Source organism: Callithrix jacchus, chromosome 1 (assembly GCF_049354715.1).
Source record: "Callithrix jacchus isolate 240 chromosome 1, calJac240_pri, whole genome shotgun sequence".
Classification (NCBI taxonomy): Eukaryota; Metazoa; Chordata; class Mammalia; order Primates; family Cebidae; genus Callithrix; species Callithrix jacchus.
In genome coordinates, this window is record NC_133502.1 from 30,760,148 (window position 1) to 30,775,861 (window position 15,714).

Consider the following 15,714-nt stretch of genomic DNA (forward strand, 5'->3'; position numbering starts at 1 on the left):
GAGTCTCTCTGAAGGCATAGCTGGAAAATTTTAGCCCTGGATGCTGTCACACTTTTGACTTCAGTCTTGTTTGAGGCTGATACTATAGTAGCTGAAGGTCTCTACTAATTAGAATCAAATCTCTATATGCTAGGTATTTCTAATTCATTTCTGCTTTCAGATTTCAACATCAGCTCTGGCTCCATATATGAGATTTGTCTGCATCAAAAGGAAAGTCTGCATATGTCTTAGTTTGTATGTGAACAGCCTAAGAGTCATGAGGTCACAGAAGTATAGAACTGCCTTTCAGAAGTTCCTGGGAGATCAATTTCTAGTTCTCATATTTGGTTATTGTTGAAGACACACAATCCTGGAGTGGCACAGTCTAATGCTACTGGCTCATCCCTGCTAACATGTGGGCTTCCAGGTCCTGTTTCTAATATATGATTGTTTATCTTTGGCACTTTCAGCATAATGCTGGTTCCATAAAATAAACTAACAGTCACTTTAACATCCTTTTTCTAGGTGTAAAAACGTAGGGGCCATTTTATGGATTTTTAATTTTTTTTAAAGTAAAAATTAAATACAATATGAAAGCCAGATGCAGTGGCATGCATCTGTATTCCAATCTTCTCAGAAGCCTGAGGTGGGATAATCACTTGAGCCCAGGAGTTCAAATTTTATATATATATATATATATATATATCTGTGTGTATAAATATATAAATAATATATATGACATTGTGTGTATAAAGAAATATATGTATATGTACACACACTATCAGATCAATATTTCTGTGAGAAATGCTTAAGAAAAAAAACTATTTAATCTGAAGAGCTGTGCCATGCTGGCAAGCGTCTGAATGCTCTTTGCTGAGATAGACAAAGCTTTGTCCTGTTATCAGGATATGTCTTGTATCCTAGCTGTTTATTTCTGAAAACTCAGTGACAAAGGACAACTGGGCTAAGAAATCTATTTTAACAAGATAGTGCAGAGAATAGAACATCTTAGTAAGTGACTGAAAAGTTCTTGCTTCAACCTCTAGACTATGTCCAAAGATTTTGCCCCAGTTGTTTTTGTTACCTGCCTACAAGCAGAGAAGCTTGATATAGGTCAGGACCCTTGTCACTGTCACAGTAACACAAGCGCTATTGAGGATACCAGAACCACAGGAAGTATCAAAAGGAATGCAGATTCCATAGGAGTGGAGAGGGAGAATGTGCACATATGAGTGTATCTCTCAATTGCCCGGAGACCCTGATTTCTGAGTTACTGGTTTGAAAAAGAAGACCTGAAAATGGCCACATACAGGGGGACTTCAAAAAGTTCATGGGAAAATGGAATTAGAAGATAAAAATATAAAATTTATTTCTCAACATAAGCTCCAGAAAGTTCAAGACACTTTTGCAAGTGATGACACTAGCCATTTAGTTCATCCCTGAAGAACTGAGGGTCCTTGAAATTTAACCCTGTCAATATAGTCTTGTTTTTTCATTATGACCTGAAGAAAAATTGGAACTCTTTATAGTTTAAGATTAAGTAGCAAAAAGAAGTCAGAAGGAGCCAAATTAGGACTGTTAAAATTGTAAAAAGCTTCAGAATCTTGATGCCAGTTGTTGGGAATTTTCATTGAAAACTCTGCCCTTGTCTGCATCGGATCTGGATACAATGGTTTTGCCACCCCTTGAGAAAAAAGTTTTCTTAACTTCCATTTTTTCAATCAAGATTGAGTAAGCCAAATTAATTTAGATGTCCATGGTGTTGGCTATTGTTTCTACTCTCTATTGTTGGTACTCTTCAATTAGTGTATATTATTCTACTCTCACACTACTATAAAGAACTACCTAAGATTCGGTAATTTTTAAAGAAAAGAGATTGAATTGGCTCATGGTTTTGCAGGCTGTACAGGAAGCACGGCTGGAGAGGCCTCAGGAAACTTTCAGTTATGATGGAGGGGGAAGCAGGCACATCCTACATGGCTGGAGCAGGGGGAAGAGAGAGAGAGAGAGGGGAGGTACTGCACACCTTTAAACGACCAGATCTATGAGAACTCACTATCAGGAGAACAGCAAGGGGGAAATCCACTGCCATGATCCAATCACCTCTCACCAGGCCCCTCCTCCAACATTGGGGATTACAATTCCACAGGAGATTTGGGAAGGGACACAAATCTATGCCATATCATAGAGCATGAAAATTAATTTTTATTTTGCAAACTGATATGGTGTGCTTTTGCAGGTTTCATATTCAACATTTCCTTTTCTCTTCCTAAAATGAGTTATCTGTTTGTCAGCTGCTGATTTATTTGGGACATTGTCCCCATTTGCTCTTTGTGAAGTGTCAATGATTTTACCATTTGTATTATTAGTCTGTCGTTGCACTGCTATAAATAACTGCCCAGGACTGGGTAATTTATAAAGAATAGAGGTTTAATTAACTCACAGTTCATCATGGCTGGGGAGGCCTTAGGAAACTTACAATCATGGCAGAAGGCAAAGGGGAAGCAAAGACTTCCTTTACACGGTGGCAGGAAAGAGAGCTAGCAAGGGCAGGAAAAATTGCCTTACAAAACCACCAAATCTCATGAGAGCTCACTCACTATCCTGAGAACAGCATGGGGGCAATAGCCCCCAGGATCAAATTACCTTCAATTAGATCCTGTCCTTGACACATGGGGATTGTGAATATTACAATTCAAGATGAGATTTGGGTGGGAACACAAAGCCAAACCACATCACCAGTCTTTCACCCCAGCTTCACCATACATTTGATGTTGGGTCTTGCTTGCTTTAATTTTAACAGAATTCCTGTTGCTCTAATAGTGGCTTGGTTCAAACTGATATCTCTCTTAGAGCTTCAAAATAGATCCTTTTCAGACATTTTATAAAAGTTTAATGCATTTGCTTTGGTGAAGAAACATTTTGAATTCCATGCATAGTTTTCTACAGTATACATTTCCTATGAACTTTTGAAGACCCCACCTGTCTGCCTTATCTCATTATGAAGCACTATTTTACATTCGTGTGAAAGGTATCATCAGCTAGTTTACCTTTTACAAGTATCTGTCTCAAGAAGTGAAGAAAGAGCAAAGACTTGCTGAGAAGAATCAAGGCATGGAGTGCACATACCTTCTGAGGAGCTAGTTTTTCCATTTTGAAGCAAGCCTTTTTAAAAGGAAAAGTGTGGCTTGATTACCATCCTATTCCACTATCTAACTGTAGGTGCTATAAGCTATAGACTAAAGATTTGGCTACAGTGTAGACCAGTCTACTAAGTATATCCTGCATCTATTTTCTCGCCAAACTCTAACATCAACATGTCACTTGGCTCTGAGCATCTCTCTCACAGATTTACTTCTACCCAAATTTAGAAACAGGTGGCATGATTTACCCAATATAGTCTGTGGATTTTCTGCTTAAATATAACAAAACATTATTTGTTCAAGATAACGTCGGTTTTGTTATTAAGGTAGTTAGAGAGCAAATCTCTAATGTGTTTGCTTGCCTTTTAAAGAATATGTAAGCTTTAAAATTGATATAATCATGTCTTTAAAATTGCATTTAGCTGGGCATAGTGGCTCACACCTGTAGCCTCAGCACTTTGGGAGGCCGAGGTGGGCAGATAGTCTGAGGTTGGGAGTTTGAGACCAGCCTGACCAACATAGAGAAACCCTGTATCTTAAGAATGCACAATTAGCCTGGCCTGGTGGCGCATGCCTGTAGTCCCAGCTACTCAGGAGGCAGAGGCAGGAGAATCGCTTGAACCCAGGAGGCAAAGGTTGCAGTGAGCCGAGACTGCGCCATTGCACTCCAGCCCAGGCAACAAGAACAAAACTTTGTCTCAAAAATTAAAAAAAAAAAAAAAGATTGCATTAAAAAGAAGTCCAAATAAAATTCAAAGAAACACACAAAGTAGATCCAAAACAGATTGCCAAACATTTAAAATGGGATAAAGAATGCTCAGTCTGCTAAAGGAGGTTTTGAATAATCCGGGGAATTTCTAATAAATTTAAATTAAATGAATTCTTTTGGTCCAATTTATAAACAAAATTTGGCTCAGCAAAATTTAGTAAACTATGTCAAAAACGTTTTGCAATGAAGTGGAATGTGACATGTCCTCTACACTAATTTGATAACCATTAATGTGTCCTTCAGTCTATCAAACCTGTTTATAGTTTTATTGTTTGAAATAGAGATGATTAACATTTTGGTAGAATAAACAATAACTCAAAGCTAAGTGATAGAAGAGGATTTTGACCTATGCTTCATAATTAGAACTTCATTTCTGTTTCATCATCAGAAATAAAATCATTTCAATGAAAAACATGCATTCCATTACAAACTACTAGAAAATAAATTATGAATCTAAGAATATTTAAAAGATTTAGAAACTTTGGTTGTGTAGATATAAACGATCTATCTTTATATAGGAAAATGCAAGAATACAATAAACCACATTCTGACTGAAGATTTTATATGTGAAATAAGCAAAAAGAAACTATGTTTCTGTCTTGATAACAGCACATCAGAAAAGTAAGGCCATTTTGGCATTTTAAATTCCATTTTCTTTAAGTTTAATTGAGCTTCCAAATGCTGAACCAGCAAAAAGTAATGTAAAACTTATATTAGCCAAAAAAAAAAAAAAAAATGGCAACAAATGTAAATCATTTGGAAACTATTTTGGAAATGCCTTCAGGCTTTAGAATTAGTCATGACAGCGTCCATTTTTATTCCATAGATATTTACATTGGTAATCACCTTCTGTCTGGTAAATATAGCACTATTAAGAGAAAGAGAAATTTTTTGACATGTTTATCAGTAAACAGTGTGCTTGTTATTTAGTTTTATGGAAAGTATATACAATATATTTTAATTCAACTAGCCCATCCTTATGTTACTGAAATCACTTTAAATATAGTTAGAGTTATCAACTATATAGAGTTATAGCTAGTTACTTGGTGAACCTATTAGGTTATTCTAGTCATGTGTGATGTGACACCAGAATCTCTAATAATACTTCTAATAAAACCAACTTTCTACCATAAAGATTTATTAAATCCTTTATCATTTCTAAAGAACTCTAATGACAAGATTATTTATTTATTATAAATATAAAATTTCTGTCTCCCTATTAGGGTCATGATTTTAGTAGTTACACAAATATTTATAATCCTCGGATATGATGGCAAAAATAAATCATGTGGCTAGAAATAAATGAGAGGTTCAGGTGAGGTGAGATGGATTCAAAATAATGAACAAGGGACAGAAACAAATATTTATGTCAGAAAACATGGGAACATTGGGGAAAAAACGAAAAGCAGTTCTTAAAATAGAGAAGACAATAAAGAAAAAGGTAGCAGGGTCAAGGAGGTAGGTATTTAAGCATTTGGAAGAGAAAAGGAAATAATATTCAAGATATAAAAGAAACTGAGAAAATAATTTAACAAGTTTTCCTAACATATGCATTTATATAACCTCATTGTTTTTGAAATCTACAGTTCATTAAAGAGCACACAGTCACAGCTAGCTTCCTGTTTGAAGAAAAAGAAGAGTCCCTTGTTCAAATACATAATTCACAAAAATCTCATCATGTTTTTCATTTTTCTCTAGTATAAATTTATGTTAATTGCATGCCGCTTAAATGTGGTTTTACATATTTACTCTCAGCAGCTCACTTTTAGAGCTACATTTATTTTCCCACAAATGAGTCTTTCAAATCTTCAATAAATGCTCTTTCAATATTTGATATGGTGGTATATATGCATTTGCTGTCTTATCCTAAATTAAATGTTTATTTGAGACACTTCATTTAAAGTGTTTTCATTTTCTACTCATTTTAGTTGGAAAAGCAATCATGCAGTCTCATTGAAGCTATCTCTCCTCTGCCATTATTGTTCTTGTTAGTTGTGAAGTAACCTGAAAGGGGGGAAAAATAAAGCAAAATGAGAAACACATGCAAACAAATTGTAGCTTCCATTCTTTACAGTGAATATATGGTACACACTAAAAGAAGGCTTGGCAATAATCTCTAGCTGTGCCAATTCATTTCTCAAAAACCTATTCGTTCATTCCTAACAACAAAATAATACAAAATGAATGTCACTAGGGGGAAAATCCTTTACTTAATAACCACATCAACAGCAGGTACATTTTTATTTTTGTATATTAGAACATGGGAACAAAAAGCTTGCATTATAAATAAGGAATTTGTGGTTTATATGCGATAAAATGGCTGGATAGCAAAAAAAATGTTTTTCTTATTGATTACAATTGCAGACAAAATGTCACGAAGACTGTGAACAAACTGTATTACTTCATTTTGTTCTTTTCACTGATGATTTTCAATATATTAGCATATGCCTCTATCATTTCTAATGCTTACACCATAGGCATAACTTTACTCCTCTTTCTCATGTTAAGGATAAAACCTATGATTCCTCTACCTCCTTATTTTCCCCTTGCTATTTAGGAAGTAGATGATTCATCTACTAGGGCATAAACCAAAAGGTGTTGGAGACAGGTCTCAATCAATTTACCCATTTATTTTGTCAAGGTTAAAGACATGCCTACCAGAAGAAATAAACATGAAATCACAGGAACAGTCTGTAGTCTGTTCTTTTTGCCAAATATAATTTTGAGGGCTTCAATATTTAAAGGGGAAAATTGAGCTGGTGGGGAAATAAGGAGGGTGTGGTAATCCACATGTTGGAAAAGAAAGGAGCAGGTAGGGTAATAATCAATTACGCATTCACCTAGCACTCAATAAATGGGCACTTTACATAAGATAAGGTGAACTTAGAGTAGCTCTCTGAGGACATATTTAATCTTTAAATATCTAATCTGTAGCTATCTGCTTAGGAACAAAAGGAAAGGCAGTTTCTTGCATGACTCAGTTTTCAGCTTAATTTTTTTTTTCATAGTGAACTGAGGCCCAGATATTTTCTTTTCTTTTCACAAAGGTATAGTTACAAGTTCTGAACCCCAATGTATTTATTTCAGCTTGAGGTAAATAGAAAAACATGTATTTAGAACTTAAGGTAAGATCACATAATCTCTTCAGTTGTTGGAATACCAGACTAAGCAAATTAAAATCCTGTGCCCAGTTAAAATTTGAACTTGAGATAAACAACATGTATCTTTTTAGGACATGAAAGGAAAATAAATCTTGAGACAATAACTCACCAAGCCAGAGGGAAAAGTCAATCTGGGAACTGGGTCACACAAGTCTGATGCCCCTTTGGTTCCTAAATAACATAGCTACAAAGATAAAAATCTACACACCTCCCTCACAATTTGCCCACAAGGAAATTCCTTCTGGGTCCTAAGATTTTACCCTAAAACATCTATGTTGAATTTATAGCTTATCTTCACAGGTGAGGGACAAAGAACAGAACTCAAAGTCCTCCCTTTGCTCACCTGTGAAAAATGCATATCTGATCGCTTCCTCTGCCCTAGTGTTTATATTGTTATCAAATGTAAAAATGCAGATTCATGGAACCAGACTAAGGCATAAATAATTAGGCCTCTACTCACCTCTTAAATGTTATAAGTAAAATTTCAATGCTGCAAAAGAAATAGCACTCAAAGATAAATTCTCTCAGCAAGGCAGTTTACTTTTATAGAAGGATGGAGCAATGGTTGGCTGCATGCTTGGACAAGGGGGGAGGGGTACTTATGCCTGATGGGTGTCGTCCCTACTGCTGTGTCATTCCCTTATTGGGTAAAGTTAGACCACACAAACTAGACTAATCCTGATTGGCTATTTTAAAGAGAGCAGCAGTCCAAGCTGGAGGAGCAGGATGGGTGTTTTGGTGGGAAGGATGGTTATGGGCAGGTCAGAGCAGGTAGCCAGGGTGACCTAGGTCAAAGAAGGTGACCGGAGCAGGTGACTGGAGAAGGTGACCAGGATGAGTCAGGATGGAGCCTGGGGAACACATGTGAAGTAATTAGAACCAGTGGAGAAGGTTGTTTACTGAAATTACAAGGAAAATAAACTTTAAAATAGAGAATTAAAGAGTAAGAGAGCTGAACACACTGACATTCTGTGAAGAGAAACGTTGGTTCACTATAACACACATGTATATTGTTTACTTGGTGAAAGGATCAAGGACTCAAAAGAATGCAACAGTTTGTCTCTTATCTACCCACACCTTTTAAAAATTTATTTCCCGTTTTCATATATCTGCCCTTTCTCTTTAAGTATTAAAGCCCTCAAAATCATCTTTGGCAAAAGGCACAGACCTGTCTCTTGGGCATGGATCCTTAACTTTGGCAAATAAACACCCTAAAACGATGGAGACTCACCTCAGTAATTTTCATTGTTTTCGAAGTATTTATATCAAATACAATGCTTGGTACACATTTATATTTTAAAAACCTAATTGTTGTTTATTTGAAATTCAAATTTCATTGAGCTTTCTCTATTTTATCTGGCAGCCCTATCTGGGAGAAACATTATGCTCCCAGCTATAGAGCTTTATTTCTTAATTTTTCCTGTCGTTTCAGCAGTAAGAAATACTAAATTATACAGTTTCTCCCCCATTATTATGGTAAGTTACTAAAGACTGAAATAAAACAAAAAATTACTTAAATAAAATTCATTAATTTGATCATCCTATTAAATGAAAATAATGAATTCATTCCCTTTATGTTTGCTAAGTGAATCTGATTGAAGCAATATTTATTCCCTATTCATTAATCCTGTTTTTTATTTTATATTAGTTTAAATTTTGTGGTGCTAATTTGTGTACTTCAAGTCACAGATTACTTCACCAGAATACTAGGTATATTGCTTGCCTGGCATTTATTTTATAATCTGATAAGAAATTTTTTTGCTGTACAAGAGTATTTGAGAAACAGTATTATTTCAACTTTTTGTCTACATTTCCTCAACACTCTTTGGAGAAGGATAGAGAAGGAAGACAGAGACAATGAGAGAGAGAATGCAAGTTTCCTTCTTGATAACTTTTAAACTTTCTTTCAATGCATAGCTTTAAAAAAAAAGAATATTCAGAGACAATGATCCTAACTATCCCCTTTATTTACATAAATCTCAAATAGAAGATTTTGCTAACCAATGTCTTTCACTTTTCTCACAGGTCTAACCCTCCTCAGCAACTTAGTAACAATGAGGTATGGAATGAATATAGAAAGCTTTGAGTTACTGCAGGTGACATTATCTACAGTCTTTAAAAGTAACACATAAATTTGGTGGTTAAATGTTAAAACAAACAAAAAGATCTGCTCTCTTTGTTGCTGGCTTTTCTTTTTATCTAATATACTTTCCTATCAAATCTTAACTATTTACCCTTAGTGCGTTTAAACTCCAGTAAAAACATCTTTGAAATATAGAAGTTATCTTCAACAAAGATAGAAAATATATACATATATACACACATATATATTTGATTTTTACCAATTACATGAGTGTGCATCTCTGTATGCACATTGCTTTAAGTAAATCCTGTCTGGAAGTATGGATTTTTTCCTTTTATCCTATAGAAATAGGTTCTTCTGAACCCCATATGTGAGAAACTATACGTCACCTTGGCTTAATGAGCTCTGCAAGGTCTGACTGCTCCGTGGATGGTAAGGTGATCCCTGTGACCTGCACGTACACGTCTGGAGGGCCTTCTGGAGTTAGAAAATCTGAAGTAGCTGGAAAATAATGAAAAACGGAAGGACGACCAACCCCTTGGGTGCCTAACAACCTGAGACATTCTTCTATTGTTTCTTATTCCAGCCTCAATTGACAAGGCCATTGGACTTCGTAACCGATCTTGGTCACCCTTGTGACTCCACACCCTACGACCCCCTCTCAGCTTGCAAAAACCAACCAAACCTATAAAACCAACTCCTATCCCACCGCCCTCTGCTGACTCTCTTTTCAGACTCAGCTCACCCACATCTGGGTGAATAAATAGCCATGCTGCTCACACAAAACCTGTTTTGGGGGTTGTCTCTTTATTGAGAGTGGCTGTTTTAACAAGCTCCTTCAAATGCTTTCTTTTTTACCAAAATTTCAGCAACTCCAATGGTAGGCTTCTTCATTTCTAGGGCTGGCATTAGTATTCTGTTTTGTTACAAATGCCTAGGAATGCCTTTTTGTTATAAGTTACTTAGGATAAAAATCCTTGAAAATTACTGGCCCCCTGCCTATTTGACTTTTAGAAATTTCCCTAGAGTTATGCAAAGAACAATAACACAAATCACAAAGATATTAATAATTATAATAGTAGAAAAATGTCAAGCTTAACTGCCTAGATAATCACACTGTAAAAGGGTAGGATTTAATTAAGAGAAGAATTTATTTGGGAGGCCTAGACTCTTGTATTCCCCTTAAAATGGATTTGTTTGTTATAAGTTAACCAGATGGTTCAAAATTCATAGCACAGCACATCATATACTTAAAAGAGGAATTTGAGACCTATCCATTTTGCAATGAGTAAACATTTAAAGACTTTCCTAAAGTTTTTGGTTGATACTACAAGATTTAACTTTACATTAGTAAATAAGTCTGCTAATTTTAGAAACAAGATTAAGCATTTTAAATCATCCCTTTATTCATGCTATATCATTCATGACATATGAGATATCATGAATTTTCCTCCACAGTAACAACTTTCAAATGCAGTCTGGAAAAACAGTGATTTCTAACGTGATTTATTATGTTATGTCATCACCTTCAAATAATTTATGTGACTATGTTTATGTGGTGCAACATCCATCAGATGTCAGTAATACTATAAATTTGAGCTATCCTTTGCATATTTGCCTTTATTTTTAATTCCTGTTCATGCTTGGAGGGCTTTAAAGTAAAAATTCAAAAAGTTATGACACATAAATACTTTAAAAAAAAATCTCACCCAAGCATGCAGAATCATTTTAATAGTCTAGGCAAATTCGTTTAAATGAAGAAATATTTAAAAATGAATAATCTGCTATAGAGCTACTTACATTAATTCTTCTTAAAATGAAGTGTTTAAAAGTTCATTTACTCATAATAATGCAACTGGACAGTTTTCTCCATTTAATTAGCTGTTATTGCTATCAACTATTTTAAAATACCCCACATTCAGCAAATCTTCATTATCTGAGCCTGAGATTGGCCAGGTATGCCAAAACAAATTTAAGATAAAATACACCTATATGTAAACTCTAGACCCAAACAAATCAGTTTGTAAAATATCTTGTATCCAATGATCCATTCTGAGAAGAATGAAAAAAATGTGTCACTCCCAAGTGGCATGAAAATTAAGTTTGTCTTAGAAAAATAAAATATCTTTGGAAAAATACCAAACATAATAATATCTGAGTGGATAATTTGACAAAAGTCTATATAATTTTTCATACTTTAAAAATGATTTTATAGCATATACTCATCTTTTTAAAAAAAAGAATAAAGCAACTTTTCTCAGGAGACCCCCTACCATAATAAATATTTAGATGAGGGCCAGAAGAACAGACCTGGTGTTGTAGGCCCACCTTCCCCTTTACTTTTACAGTAATCTTTAACAAGATATGTAACATGCTATGTGTTCAGTGCCATTTTCTATGAAATGAAGTAATCATATTAAAACTCTGTAAAGTATATAAAGTCCTACAAATATATAATTTGACAACTTAAAGTTGTCTTCCAGCTTTTCTTTTCTCTTTAACAAAATGAAAGGTCCATATAACTTATGAGATATTAATATTATAAAAATTTGATTCTCTGAATATTTTGAAGTTACTGGTTAATGATGTTATTAAATTTATTATAGTAAACAGATAAGTGTGTTAGGAACTCTTCATCTCATATTTAAAATAATGTAATCAATTCCAATTTTTAGTCTGGTAACAGATCATCACAATCTAAATATAACTCTGTTCATAAGATTAAGATTATTAGTGAATTTTGTATCAATATATTATGTGACATAAGCCTTGAAATGTGGGCTTTCTTTTTTCACTTTGATATCATTAGAGTTATTAATTTGACTTGCCCTGAGAATTCTCAGAGACAGCGTATGAAAAGAGGATAAAATAAGGAAAGCATAGATGAGGAAGAGGTAGAGATAAGAAAGAATGACAAAATAAAAAAGCCCATAATGTGTATTAAAGGTAATTTCAAAGCCTGAACCAAAACTAATTACTATAAAATAGATTGTAAGCTTTCTCTGCCAAGCCAGTTTGAACACTGTGATAAGATTAAAATCCTGGTAGATTTATATTGAATATTTTGATGTAAAATAATTATGTAAGTGCTAAGCATTATGGCTAGCACATAGGGAATTCAATTATTATTTTTTTAACTACAAATCTGATTACAAACCTATGAGTTGCATGACTGTTTAGTTATTATTTTTATTCAATTAGCATTAATACTTCCAGTATTTAATTTTTTTCTTATTTTCTATTTTTACAGATCATTAACTCCAACAAATTTATTTGTTTGGATGTATTAGGTAGGAAAAAGAATAGGGTAGTGAGTAGGACTCTGACAATAACCTCTACAAGCTTATAATATAGTATGAGATGGAAAAAACGGATTAAGGAATAAAACACTGTAGCATATTGTAGGTTAATTTTTTAAAAATATGCAAAAATTAAAACACGAATTGACATATAGCAGCAAGCAGCAAAAAAGAATAGTTCTAACAAATAGGGAAGTAGGAAAGGCTAAAAAATTCATATTTAATTTGGCTCTTGAAAATAAATTTTAATCAGATTTCATGCATTTATTGATAAAGATAACATAAATTAAATTTGAGTGGCCAGGCCTGGTGGATCACACCTCTAATTGCAGCACTTCGGGAGGCTGAGGAGGGCCCACAATGAGGTCAGGAGATCGAGACCATCCTGGCTAACACGGTGAAACCTGGTCTCTGCTAAAAATACAAAAATTAGCCGGGCATGGTGGCACGCGTCTGTAGTTCCAGCTACTTGAGAGACTGAGACAGGAGAATCGCTTGAATCCAGTAGGTAGAGGTTGCAGTAAGCCAAGATCATGCCACTGCACTCCAGCCTGGCAACAGAGTGATACTCCATCTCAATCAATCAATCAATCAATCAATGTGAGTGTACTGAATGGCATCAATTGTGAATTTATTAATACAAAATAATTGTTGAAATAGACTTCGAGCATGGGGTTTGCTTTCAAAACTGATCTGCTTTTATTTTGTATCCAAGAAATCTCTTTAAAATATTGTATTTAAAATAATATAATTGACTCTTTCTGAATTACCATTGACACATATCTGCTTTTGTGTTTTTAGACAGGACTGTGGGTTAAATGTACTTTGGGAAATAGATTCCGTATTGCCAAGAAGTGAGATGTCTTCAAGTAGCACTAAGGGAGCTATTGTTCTAAAATTTATGCTCTAAATGTGTATAGAAATTGCTGTTTATCAAAAATTAATATACTCACGGATCCCTCTAAAATATGTAAAATATTAATATTACATATGAAATTTATAGTTTAAACATAAAACTCAGGAGAAAAAGTGTAATATTCACTCATTTCCATATGTAGATAATTATACATGCATTATATTAGGACAATGAAACAGATGCTAAACCAGATTTCCTTCTCACAGAAATACACAATATTATTGACTCATTCATCAACGATGTGATAAATATTCTGGACATGGTACTAGGTTCTGGGCTTATTGTTGAAAACATAAAGGACAAGATCCTTAACTTCCTCATGCTCAGATTGTTATCTGAGATGGATACATGGTGAAACCACACTGAATTTTGTCATGAGATAATGACTCCCTACACAGTTTGGATCTATGTTTAGGATTTTATCTTTTAAGTAATTCAATGTGATAACATCTTATATGCATGAATAGGGCATTTTAGGCCCCTGAATTTCTGGTATGTTTCTTTCTCTAAAGAAGAGAGCCCTTTCTCTAATGATTTAAAGAAAAGGAGCTCTTTGCAAGTAACAGGCAGACAGAGGTAGTGCCCAAACGCCTCAACCCATTGGTGGAGGGGTAAGGATAGTCTTATCTGTCTCTAAGATAAGCCTTTTTCTCCTTTACCAAGGTATTAAGTAGTAGCCAGGTCAGAGTAGATCCATCTTTTCACATTTGAGAGTCTTTTAACTTTAGTACATTTCAGAGTTGCTTTGCTGTCTTAGGCTTAATTTTGATTAGCCTGAATACGTAAGAAGGAACCTGCAGTGATTTCCCATCACATATACAGTAAAAAAGAGTAATTTTGGCATTGCTTTTTGAGCTCACTTTCCAAAACTTCAGCATCCCATCCCTATCCACACCCCACGGGGGCAGAACATTCCTCTTTACACCTGGAATAGAGGAAAAGAAAAGCTAACTACAGATAGACTAGTTTCCAGGAAAGAAAAGGATTGAGAGACACATTACCAGTGCATGCACACCATCTTCTGCTAAACCAACCAATCAGAAGAAGAATTCCTGTTGTTCCTGCCTGCTTAGGTCACAAAGGGCACAGAGCAGAGGGCAGTAGGAAGCCAAGATCTTCCACTGCTGGCAGAAAACATTAGGAGTGGAAATGTACCTCCCCTCCCAACCAGTAATGCCCATTTTGCCCATAGGCAAGCTAGATGATCTGACCTCCTACTATTCTACCCCTTCAGCTACACTGAACTCTTGATTTTTGTTCTAAGGTTGTAAGCATTCCCATTTCAAGGGATGCTCTAGTCTCACAACTTAAAATGTCTTTTTTTTTTTTCCTTGCATTCCCTGTAGTTTGTGACCTTGTTTCATTTGGGTATCTTTTTAAATGGTACCATATCTGAAAGGCCTGCCCAGACCACCCTTTTTAAGACAGACTAATGCTTTATTTGGTTCATAGACACAGTGACTATTTGACATTACAGAAAATAATTACATTGTAGAAAATCACCACATTATAGAAAATAATTTTTATTAGTTTCTATTTCCACAACTGGACCTTAAGTTTTGCAAGGATTCTGTTAAATACATTTCCTGCAGTATCTACTCCTCCTATAAAGTGACTAATAAATTGTAGATGTTCAATATTTGTTAAATAAAGAAAAAGACTAAGTGGCCTCTTATATCTAATGGGGAAATCACAAAATACTAGGTTTTATTCTCCTTTGGAGCACACATAGATTTAAGATAATTGCAAATCAAATAACTTTCACAAAGCCAAGATTAGCAATGAGATTTAAGGTTTTTTGTTGTATCGAGAAATTAATTTTAGCCATCTTGAATCAATTAAGTTAGGCAGTTTTAATTTGCAAGTTATTTATAATACCTCCAGAAAACCCAAATTTAATCATATGTAATAAGTTAAGCAGATTGATTAGACAGACTTAGGTTTTTAAGTCAGATAGAGTTTGGGATAAAATCTCTATTTAATCACACAGTCTATGACCTCAAATAGGACACTTTTTTTTTTTCCCTCAAATCTTAAGACTTCATTTTGAGACAGGTAATATTGATCCACAATGAACTGCTTATATATATGATTTACAGTTTACAAAGCAATATATGACATAAATTAAATAATAAATAGTTACATAACAAAATTAGAAAACATTAATTATATGAAAACAATCTAAAATGTAATGTTTATATAGAATTGTGCAGAAGTACAACAATTGAATTATTGTTTGATATAAAAAAGTGCTGTGTCATCTCTGATGATCTACATCAGTTGGAAACTGGAATGTCAATAGGAGTTAGGCAGGTAACCTGCAAATGAAGCTGGATATAGGAGGACTGTGGTAATCTGGAATTC

The 15,714-nt window shown here is 34.4% G+C and overlaps 1 long non-coding RNA gene across 2 annotated transcripts in view; it reads right to left on the reverse strand.

Moving 5' to 3' along the window:
- Positions 1–4,381: 4,381 nt before the first annotated feature.
- The window catches only part of LOC118152819 (uncharacterized), a 175,938-nt gene continuing 164,605 nt past the window's right edge, over positions 4,382–15,714 (reverse strand). For both annotated transcript variants that reach the window (XR_013525646.1, XR_013525635.1), the window contains exons 5-6: positions 9,525–9,636; positions 4,382–5,895 (exon numbers count right to left, since the gene is read on the reverse strand). This is a non-coding gene — a long non-coding RNA (uncharacterized LOC118152819). The remainder of the gene's footprint in view (positions 5,896–9,524; positions 9,637–15,714) is intronic.